The sequence below is a fragment of the Manis pentadactyla genome, chromosome 3 (genome assembly GCF_030020395.1).
Source record: "Manis pentadactyla isolate mManPen7 chromosome 3, mManPen7.hap1, whole genome shotgun sequence".
NCBI lineage: Eukaryota > Metazoa > Chordata > Mammalia > Pholidota > Manidae > Manis > Manis pentadactyla.
The window spans coordinates 20,261,896-20,274,173 of NC_080021.1; positions in this window are offsets into that span (position 1 = coordinate 20,261,896).

The following is a 12,278-nucleotide window of genomic DNA, read 5'->3' on the forward strand; positions in this document are numbered from 1 at the left end:
TCGTTAATAACAAGAGCACTCAATCATGGAGAGTGTCCTTTGACGGTACTATGGAGAAGGTTAGGAAGTGGCATGACCTGGGACACCACAGAGAAATGTCCTGTAACAGGCAGCTGATGGGGATAGCCTGTCTCTCCCATGTCCTCCAACTCTGAGGTTCCCAATTTTCTGTTTTGGGGTGTGTGACTAATAAGCATAGATGCAGGGAAACAAACACTGAGCTTGGATTCTAAAACTCCAGAGCAAATCCCAGACTTCCCCCTTACCAGCTACACTAGCTTAGCAAGGTCACTTATTCTAGGGTTGTTTTTTCTATAACATGGATATGATAACAATACTTGCTTTGCATGGTTTATTTTAGGAGTATTTTAAAATGAGGTTTATAAAGGCATTGTATAAAAGTCCATGAAATGAGTGACTACTATTAATGACTTCTGGAATGGTGATGTTAATGGTGGGGAATAAAGGGTGCTAATTTGAAAGACAAACATCAACTAACCAAAAGACCACTATATTCTTGCCTGAATTCGAAGACTGGTGCAGAGAAAAAATTACCCTTGGATAGAACGAGTCCACTATTTGGGAAAACAGGTTAATGGATCCCTTGCTTTCCACAAGAAGGCCCAGAGGTGGGTTAGACGCCAATGGCTGAAACACAGAAGGTATTAAAATCCTTTTGTGTAATCAATTATAGGAATTTTCATTTTCTTCCCTGCTGGTAGGCAGAGGCAGGAAGGCAGAGAGGAAAAGACGGCCCAGCGCAAGAGAGAGATCCCTGGTCTAAGTCGGGTACTCTAAGCTCAGTGCCATTTGCAGCCCATATGGGGGTTTCCAGGTCTGTGCTGTCATTCGCTTCTGTTATCCCCAGGCCGTCAGTAAAGACAATGACATGTTCTAGGCAGCTGCCACTTGACTCGATATACTGTGGGGAAGAAGCAGGTGGTGGGCCGTGTCCACGAAGCAGGAAAGGGCAGCACCAGAAGGAGCAGGTGCCTCAGAGGCCGGAGATGGTCAAGGAGTAGGCTGCGCTGGGATTTGGAATGACAATAGGTGATAACCACTGTCGTCCCATTCCCTGAAGAATTTTCAGAAATACTTAGGAGGGGACTGTATTTCTTACAGCCAGTAAGGGATGGGCTTGCATAATTTTACTTTCATATTAGAGGAAAGTCTGGCCAGAGGGCCGGGGTACTTGAGTTACTCAGGTTGCAGTCATTTCCCACTAGATTCTGCCCCAGGCTGGCAGGGACAAAGCTTTTCTTGTTCCCTGGTGCTTGGCACAGTGCCTGGTGTTTAGTAGGTGTTGAATAAATGTTTGCATTAACTTTGTGAATGGCTTGTTTAAATAAACTTTTAACTCTGGAATACTTTTAGATGTGCAGAAAAGGAGCAAAGATGGGCTATAGAGTTTCCATATGCCCTTCTCCCAGTTTTCCCAATTTTTAACATCTTATAGTACCATGGTTTATTTGCCAAAACTAAGGCATTAACTTTGTGTACGTTACTATAAACTAAAACCATATTTTATTCAGCTTTTACCACCTTTTCCACCAATAACTTTTTTTTTTTTTTCCTTTCTTGGACTCTCATCTGGGATATGACGTTATATTTAGTCACAAAACTTTAGTCTCCTCTGGTCTGTGACCATTTCTCAGTCTTTCCTTGTTTTCTGTAACCTTGTCAGTTTTGAAGAGAACTGGTCACCCTTTTTGAAGAATAACCGTCAATTTGGGCTTGTTTGTTGTTTTTCTCCTAATGGGATTGTATCTCTAGATTTCCAGGCTGGTGCATTGCCCATTGGTTTAAGATTTTCCCCTGAAGAAGTTGCAAGTGGGAGAGGGTCTACAACTGTTAAGTGGCCTGTTGGACAGAGTTCTGGTGGGCCTGCAGCCTGAAATGCTTGTTCTCTTCCCTGCTGACCTGCCATCCTCCTAAGCATGGCAGTTCACAGTGGGAGGCCACTGAGAGGTCGGCACAGAGCCACCTGTCCTCCCTGACTAATGAGCCAGCCTGTGATCCTCTCCAGCAGTGCCAGGCCCTTGATTCCTGGTGCTTTGACCATGAGATGTCCATCCTTTTTTATAAAGAATGAACTTACGATCGCCTTGAAAGAGGATGGAATTACACAGCCACCTTGCAGTGATTTCCTTAGCTAAGAGTGCTTCTTCTGAGGGGATACCAAGGTCTTTGGCATAGAAGGAGAGGGGAGAAGTAAGTTAGAACCACTTATATCTTTGAAAAATTCTGAAGCTTTTTGTCCCTGTAAGCTTCCTATATTCCTCTCCTTCGCTGTCTCCTCTGACTGATAGTACAGTAAGGGGTATTTCATCCTTAGTTTCTCGAGTTTTCTCATCCCAAGGAGTTGACTCCCTGCCTGCTCAGTGTGCCCTCCCAGCCTGCTGGAATCATGAGGTTCTCAGTGGAGAGGCCCCAGGGTAGAGGAAATGGATGTGAGATTTGGGTTTAGGGGATTTGAATGCCACACACCCTTTTGAGTGTCTGCTTGGGTAAGTCCATTATTCTCCCTGAGCCTCAGATCTTCATCTAGAAAAAGGGATGAATAAAACTGAGCCTACGGAAGTGCTGTAAGGACTGAAGGAGAAGTGAAATGTACGTGAAATGTGTTTGGTGGGTGATGAAACCCCGTTGAAACAACTGTTGCTACTTCCAGAATTTCCTTTTTTTATGGCAGATCAGTTGAAATGGTATGGAAAAGGGACAAATGCAACCAAATGGTTCAGATCTCCTGCCTGGATACTAAAAGCCAAACTCTGTGGATAGAAGAGGCAGGGGGAGACAGAGAAGGGAGTGAGTATCCCATTCAGACATTTCCTCCTCGTGGCCTGCTGTGGTTTGGACGCCTTGCTGGTGTCATTGGACTCCAGCCTGTGGCCCATTTCCAGGAAGTTTCCAGGCCTCTGAGATCTTTGGGTATCAGGACTTGAGCTGAGAAAAACACATATTGGATGGAAAGCTCTTTGGCAAACACTGATCCTGAGATGCTCCAATTCTGTGGTGAGGGGGTAGAACTTATTGGAGCTTGGGTTTTGGTGTCTACCCTTCCTTTCCTCAAGGAAGGGTACAAGTTGTGGTGGTGTTTCGGCACAATACAACACCACAGTGGTAGCATGACTGCCTCTCCTCTTGGCACTTCCTATTCCAAATACAGTGGCTAGTGCACTGAAGAGCCTTGTTTCATCATCAAGGCAGAATTTTACAAGAGGGCAGGGCTCATATCTTGCTCATCTTCATAGTTCCATGATACCTGGCTCAGTTCATGGCATATAATGTATTTCCTAAATTTTTGTTGAATAAATGGATTCAGTGATATTCTTATATATCTTTGTTAATGGCAATATTTTGCTCTAAAAACAAAGAGTGTCTTCAGAGGGTAAATGTATCAACTTGAAACAGCTTGTTTTGCTCAAGTCGTTGCATTTATTGGCTTTTTCTAGTTCATAAGCCCTTTTGGAGGTCTGCAGTCCTTTAGGATATGAGAAAAGAGATATCAGACTTAGCCATCAAAATTACTAAGAAAGCAAGATCAGAGAGAAGCCTGGGAAGACTGCAAGGTGGAGAGTGGTCCTAAGCTAACCCATCAACAGAGAGAAAGGAATGAAGCAGGAAGCACCAGTGCAAGACGAGAGTGTCAACACAAACACCTGGGGGAAACTTAGTCCTTCTAAGGGACACTGGGCTTCATGACCTCTTATTTCTTTCTCAAGGAAGTCTTACAGCTAAAGTAAGTAGAAGGTTGTGTAATTTTCATACATCTTCGGCCTTGATAATTGTGGGCATGCTGATTTGGAAACCGGATCCCATGTAGAGGCTGAGCTAACTATATTGACCCATATCTCCATTTTGCTTTGTGCAATTCTGACTTTTTGTTCCTCAGAGCTATGAGAACTATTTTATGTGCTAGACTCATGAGCTGGCCAGTTTAACATTCCCTCTCTGATCAGAGGTAGGGTGTGGGAGGGCATAGCCATCTTCCTTAATGCCACTGTCATAGGTTATAGATATGCTTTGGTGTCCCAACTTTTCTTGATAATCTGTGCTAAACAAGAACAGGTTCCAACTCTTCCTGAAGTGACTTGATATTTTAACCTGAACCATTTCTTTGGAATTAGCAAGGCTCCTGATTTTTATTGCCTGAAAGATTAAAAAATCTCCTTTTTGCTCAGGATAAAGTAACAGGTTTAGAGGAGACAACCAGACAAATTTCGAAGACTTGAATTTTGATCTCAGAGTAGCCACTTAAAAGGTTTGTGTTTCTACAATCAAATCTTTTTTATACATACACACATACATACACACTGAAGTAAAATATCTTAGGGGTTTGGCAGTTAGTTGGTCTGATCAATGTGAATATTGGAATCAGATGGCCTGGTTGATAAAATTCCTTCCATTAGACGCCAGCTGTGTAATTTTGAGACATTTACATGGTTACTTAAAGGAATCTAAGCTTTCTCACTGTATAAAGCAGATAATAGCAGTGCCTAATTCAAAGAGGTGTTATAAGGATTAAAAAGGCATGATAATGCATGAATACTTAGCAGAGTAGCTAGCACATAGTAAAAACCTAAAGCAGCTATTTGTTATTATTATTGTTCATACAGAATCCTTGTGCAACCTTGTGTGAGTCACCTAAAAATTTTAGCTTCAAATTTGTTATTTGTGAAATGGAGGAAATAAAAACCCCGTGTCACTGTATTATTGCTCTGTGTATCAGAAATCACTATGCAATTCACTAGAAGTTTCTTCCTTGGGGATTCAAGGTGAATATTTTCTAGTCCTGGTTTTTGGGATTTGCTGAAACAATATGTAGTTATTTTGTTCACATCTGTAATGGTTTAATGGATTTCAACCATATCCCTCCTCAGCCTGCGCTTTTTTTTGGTCTTTCTGTCTTCATATGGCAGCTTGCCTAATCTTTTGGTCATTAATTCTTTCTGGACCTTTTCCATCTGTGTTGTATCATTCTTATGGGGCAATGACCAGAGCTCCCCTGGAATATACACAGATGTCGAAAGTAGAATGAAGACAGCAGAGAATAAAAGTGTGTTTTGGTGATGTTCATTTTTATCTTTGTGACTATGTCCCATCTAATTTGGGAATGAGGCAAAAGACAGGTATAATTAACGACACTCCCCAAGTGGTGTCCAAACACGAAGGTTTCCTCATGTCTGAGCCAATGAGCTTATGCTGGCCGAGCATTCCTTCTGAGGGACCACTACCCAGTTTACAAGCTAACTGTTGTCTACTAGGTTGACATATATTTAATTCTGGCTGCAAGACATAGGTGGAAGTCTTTTTCTTTTATAGCATATGCAGTACTTTTTTCTGTGAACTCTATTCTATCACTACCTAAATTATTTGACAGAAAGAAGGAAATAATATGTAAAAAGGCACCCACTCCTCTGAACTGGCTCATTTTGCTAGAGTGTCATGGATCCCTGGAACTGTTGACAAATCACAACTAGAAAAAAATCACTCTTGACAATGAGAACTGGAATAATATTGCTCATTTCCTGGCACATGGCAGAAACTGTCTTGATTGCTTTCCAAGGAACCTAACCTCCAAACTGTTTGGGGGAAAAACAAGGCCAATAAAATAACTTTAATAACATTTGATGAAATTTTGACCTAACTAAAAGGTTTCTGGATCTTACATGTGAAACAGTTTGCTTTTGGACATAGCTTTATATATGTTCAGCCCACATGACAACATATCATTCATATCAACTCATATCATGAATAACTCAAACATACTGAATTTGAAAGCTTAACTGCTTGATTAGTAACAGAAATCCTAGGCTGGAGCTTTTTAAGTAGATACAATAAGAGCAAATGTTGACTCCTTTTGTGTCTGTTATGGGAACAGTTCATAGACTGTAGATGCTCCAACATGGGAACTTAGAGATCTCTGAACTCAATCCGTCCATAATTAAGGAGTGAAGTCATTATTTATAGATGCTATTGCATTTGCTACATTTGATGTCTGGTTGGCTAACACAGTGTCTGCAATTCAGGGATATCTAATATAATGGTTCTCAAACCTGATGGCTCATTAGAATTACCTGAAAAATTAAAACCAAACAAAACAAAACTGATGTCTGATTCTCAACCAATTAAATAAAAATCTATGGGGTCTGACTTGGCTGTAATAATCAAAAACACCCCAGAATTATAAGGCAGAGTGAATCTTTATTTTATACCTACGATGGCATTTGCTGGTAAGTTTCATTTTCTTTGGATGAAACTTAATGAGCTGGTTATTGGGCACTTTTTTGCATAGTAATTGTTACAGTTGTATTGAAAGCTCTGTATAGTCCAGTAAGATTTATCACTTTTTTATTCCCAAGTACACAGCCTCAGTATTGGTCTTAAGCATTTCACACCTGGACAACTGCCACTATTTGAGTACAAGATGCATGAGGGGATTTTTGTCTGTTTTGTTTTTTGATGTATCTCCAGTTCTTAGAGCAGCGCCTGGCATACAATGCAGTATGATTAATATGTATTAATTGAATGAACTTATGGCTATTGCAAGATCTCTGATGTATTAGTTAGGTTTTGCTGCAAACAATGTCAAAATCTCAGTAACTTAAATGAAAGTCATTTATTTTCATGCCCACAGATCTGCAGCATGATTGTAGTTCAGCTGATTTAGGCTGAGTTTGGCTGTGCTGGACTGGACTCCAGGCTCTGGCCAAGTCCAGGTCTGCTTCATGCTTCTCATGATGGATGACAAGGAACCAGATGGGTGTGTGATTCCTCTGAAGGCCTTGGCTTGGAACTGGCATACTGTCATTTCTGCCCACATTCCATTGACTGAAGCAAGTCAGATGGCCAAACCCAACATCAAAGGGATGAAAAATATCTTCCCACTCTAGCAGGAAGTCCTGAGGCAAATAACACTCATGTTTAATTCTAATACAAAGAATGAGAAAGAATTGGGAGCAGTTACTGAATATGCCCCACCTACTAACCATTCTCCATATTTGTAATTTCATCAGCATGCTTAGAGTCAAGAAAGGCAACATTTTGTCATCCAATTTACTACCAAAATCCAACTTATTCCCTCACCTACTCCTACACACACACATATTCACCCAGAACACACTCTTTTTAACCTTTAGTTAAATTAAAGCTCATCAGCAAAGAGTATCTGAAACTTTGGGATATGGCTCCGTCCAAGTTCGTACCTTCGTGCGTCACCAGCCGTCTACAGCATACTTCTACGTGAACTTCCCCTCTTGTTTTCTTGTTTAATTCCTAGACATATTTATGAGCTCAGTTAGTGATAGTCTCTGGCAGAGTTAATCACTACTTGTGTTCCTAAAGCACATTACATCCTATAAGAATTAATTTATTAAGCATTTATTATATATGAAGTAATTTAATCCTCACAAGAACTTGATAATACAGTACAGGAACTGAAGCGCAGTTCCCACCATTCTTCTCTCCCAGGACTCGGATTGTCAACATGGGTGGCGTTGGGAAGACTGAGTGGAAGATAAGAACTTCTGCCCTAGCAATATGGCACTTTTGTATATTTTAATTAAGTGCAGAGAATCAAGTGCCTCTTTATTACTCAAATGCTAATGAAACAGGGACTCTTCTTATATCTGCTTGTAATGAGATATTGTACTTATTCTCTAAACAAGTCTTATTTCAGAAAAACATTAATGTGTATACAAGGTTAGGTAATAATTTTCACTTGGAATTAGGGCATCTCAGGTTGGAAGAAACCTTCAAAGCTGCCTCTCTCCTCTCCATCTCCAGCTGCTGTCCACTTAACAACACTAACAATCATTATAGCTGCCAGTGTTGAGCACTTTACCTTCACTCCTAAATCCTCTCTTGAAGCTATGAGGTGATGCTCACTGTATTTCCATTTTATTGAAGAGAAAACTTAAAGCTTAATGAGTTTAGTAACTTACCCAAGAACACAGAGCTAGAAGCTGTTAGAGCCAGGGTTAAAATTCAGCTCTGGTTTCCTCTACAATAGAAGTTCTAAATCAGGAGGGACATTCCCCTCTCCCTCCGCTTTCCAGAAGACGTTTTCCAATGTCTGGAGATAGTTTTGATTGTCACACTGTGGGGGGAGATGGAAGCACAGGACATCTCACACAGCAAAATGGCCAAAATGTCAATAGTTCCAAGGTCGAGGAACCCTGTTCTAGAGCTTGTCCTCTTGAGAAGTATGTTAAACTGTTTTCTATCTATAGTTTTTCATTTTGAACTTGACTATTTTTATGGATAAGGAACTCATTTCCTTTAGTCTATCCTCTTTTTAGACAGCTCTAACAATGAAAAAAGTCTTCGGTATTTTTGCTAGAATCTGTTTCCCTGGAGTTTTCATCTATTGGCATCATGAAAAGCAAGATAATTCTTCAAAGTAATAGTCCTCCTCTGTATTCACTATCAAAAATCCTTTCAATATAGCATTGGCTAACTTATATTGCAATGATTGTTTACTTCTTTACTTCCTACAAAACTTAAGTTCTTGAAGGCAGGGAAGGTGTCAAATATATATATACATCTCTAACCCCAGGGGTTAGTCATGTGCTTGCACATAGTAGGCACAAAGCAGATGTTTGATATAAATGCTGGAAAATAGCAATCATGGCAGTCTTGGGTGACATCTTTCTGGATGAGCATCCCTCCTTCCCTCAGTCCTGGTATTGCCCCACCTCCTGGTTGCTCTTTCCAGAGCACATTCCTCATCCATTTTGGGAGGCACTGTTTAGAGAGCCTGGAGTACCTGGCCAGGGGCCCTGAATTCCCTCACAAATAGTTTCTCAGTCTTCAGTTTGCCATGGTGCCATACACAGTGATTTGGCTTACCCAATGTTGATTTACATACCGTATTTGAGGGCCACTTGCTGGTCCTTACACCCTTACAATTATGTTTGCTTGTGATAAAGAGAACCAGCAATGACTAATTTCTAATAGGGCAACAAATTGTTCTATTGAGTTCTTATTCATATACATTATTAATGTAAGAGTCAGCTTCCTAAAAAGGTATTTTGCTGATAAATATCTTTTGTGGATGCATGCCTTGAGTATTTGTTCATAACCTCAAGTCCAAACCAACCAACTTAGATAGGGAGAGAACTTTGATCCACTGGTAGATGTTGATACTATATGGAGGGAGGAGTTTCCTTTGGACTTTTATTTTTCTCAGCTGTTGGAGTAGGAATGCTTGTTTTAAGGGAATTATTGAGAAAAGTGGACCAGGAAGTGTCAATGAAAAGATGATTAAAATCATCTTGAAATAAAGACAGAGTTTCATTTGAGCCAAAATAAGCACTTAAGCCTGAGAGACACACCTCCTACTATTGTAGTAGAAATGTGTTCTAAAGGGATATAGTCTTATGAAGGTTTATTATCCTCGAGGAGATAGGCAAGAAAGATAAAACTTCAAAGGGACACATTTCATTTACATAAGATAGCCAAAGCAAAGAAAAGAACTGGGGAACCTGGCATTGAAAAGGAAATTAAGGGGAAGAGCAAACATTCTTGTTTATCTTCTAGCAGGAATCTGGATGCCAATTATTTAGTTTTTAACTTAATTAACAAGTGGTATTATAGAGTCAAAAAGTTTAAGTTTTCGTGGGTGGCCATTTTGAGACTCTCAGAGTTAATGAAATGCCTCACTACTCAGGAATTTCGGTGGTTCCTAGTACGGTGGTCAGCTTTTCCTTAGTGCACGGAAGGAAACTCAAGGTGGCAGCTGGAAGAAAAACCAGATATCCTCAGGGACAGAGCTGGATGACGCTGGAGAAAATGAGGTGCAGAGGGATCTTAGGTGCTGCAGCTATCAGGCAACTGGGGTTATGGTCTCAGTTCTACTGTTAGCTGGGTATATAATCCCAGAGTAGTCATCAAAAATCTGTGACTTAGTCTCTTCAGTCCCTAAGTCTTTTAGGGTTGTGAGATCACAGATGATTAGGAATTGGCTCAGTGAAGAATGGGTAGAGGAAAAGAAGAAAGTAAATTGAGTATTCCTAGGCATCACTGGAACACGCATGAAGATCAGGAGGCAGGAGGGAACTTATTTATTTTTGGATATAGCAAATATATTTTTGAGAGCACCAAATTGTTGTTTTTACTGAGTGCATACTGTGTGCTTGGCAGCATGCTAGGCACTAGATTGGTTTTCTATTGCCGTCTAACAAATGACCACAAACTTAGTGGCTTCAGGCATCACCCACTTATGATTTCATAGTTCTGTAGGCCAGGGTCTGAGTGGGTCCGACCAACTGGGTCAGCTCACCTGGGTTCTCTGGGCAGGATCTCACATGTCTGGAATCAAGATGTTTGCTAGGCCACATTTTCATCTTGAACTTGGAAGAGTCCATTTCCAAGTTTTTTCTCTTGATGGCAGAATGCATTTCCCTACAGCTGTGGGATTCTTGCTGGTGCTTTGCTGGACCCTCCCTCAGTTCCTAGAGGTCAGCCTCAGGTGCTAGCCATGTGGCCTGGTCCACAGCACAGCATTTTGCTTCTTCAAGGCCAACAGCCAACAGGAGATGTTTTTTTTTTTTTTTCTTTCTTTTTCCCAATTGGAATCTCTTCCTTCAGAAAGGGCCCAATACCTGTTTAATGACTCATCTGATTAGGTCAGGCTCACTCAGGATAATCTCCATTTTATTATCTCAAAGTTGATTTATTAGTAAATTAATCATAGGTATGAAATCCCATCATATTCACAAGTCTTGTCCATACTGAACGGAGGAGATTAAACAAGACATGCATACTAGGTGGCAGGAGTCTTTTGGGGACCACTTTAGAATTCTGCTTGCCACAGATGCTTTATGTAAATCGTATAATTTATTCCTTACAACTCTCAGAGGTAGATAGTATTATTCTAACTTTTCCAGTGAGGTTGTTAAGGCTTAAGGTCACACAGCTAAGAAGCCGAAGAGTCAGCTGAAGACTCCGATGTGTTTTTCTCCAACCTTGTTCTCTTTTTACTACAGTGCACTGTCTCAATAAGCTTGAATGTCAAGGTAATGCCCACTTAATTCAGGGTTTAAATAACACTGGTGTAAGAAAAAGGGCTGATAGCAATAGTAATAACTGGATTTACTCCGCACTTTACATTTCCTGAATGCTGTCATGTGCATCATCTCATTTGACTTTCACAACAAGAATTTAGTCTCAGTGAGAATATGTGATTTGTCCAAAATGTGCAGTTAATTAGATGAGGAAGACATTCCTGCTGCTCCCATCCAGTTCAGCATACATTCCACCACAGCAAGCCAAGAAAAGACTAGAGGTGATGTATGCACTGTCTTCAGAGGGGTGGAGGCACAGTGGTTAAAACTACGTGACTATGTGTGTGTGTGTGGCTTAAATCTGTATGGAATTGCCACAAGAGGAGGAGACATGGATCCCAGGGGCACTCTGTGGCTGATAGTTGGCAATCATGTTGAATAGCGAGAAGGAGGCAGAGTCCAGCACAACTGAGAGTAAACGAACAGCAGGATCTCACCACAGAACTGCCTCACATGAAACCCTGGGAGAGAAAGCTGTCTGAAGCGTTCTGTGGGCATGTCAGTGTCACAGTTTATGCAAGGCTTGCGAAGACCAAGTATGTGATAGAAAAAAGAGATGGTGGGTTTGCGTGCTAGGTAACCACCCGCTGGGATTCCCCTGTGTAAATCCTAATCTTTTCTGTAAAATGGGAATAGAAATTAGAACTTCTTAATAAGATCACCATAAGAATTAAATGACATAAAACAATAGATACATTCATGGTTCATAGAAAGTATTCAACTTGTCATTATCATTGTTCTTATTTCTGAAACTTGTTAAAGGAGGTCAGTGATTGTGGCCTTTTATTTTGCTGGAAAAACATGGGGAAATATTTTCTTAATATTCAGAAATACTTCAACTGTAATTTTATGAAGAATCCAAGTAGGGCATGACATGTAGTTGATATTATATTAGCAAATGACTATATATCTAGAAAGAAAGTAGGGGTATAATCAATTTCTGTAAAAGCCTCTCATTCCCTTTTCATGGAAGTGATTTTTTTTCTCCTCCCATAGCCTTAGAATTTTGAGAAACAATGTGGTGTTAGTTTGTAAAATGGGACATTCTCATGCCCTGTGACACAATAGTCTTGCTCCTGGGTATATATATATCCAAGAGAAGCCCATGTACATGTACACCAGGGGTCACATAACAGAATGTTCACAGCTGATCTATTTACAGCAGCATAATACTGGACACATCCTAAATGCCCAAGACAAACAATGGTT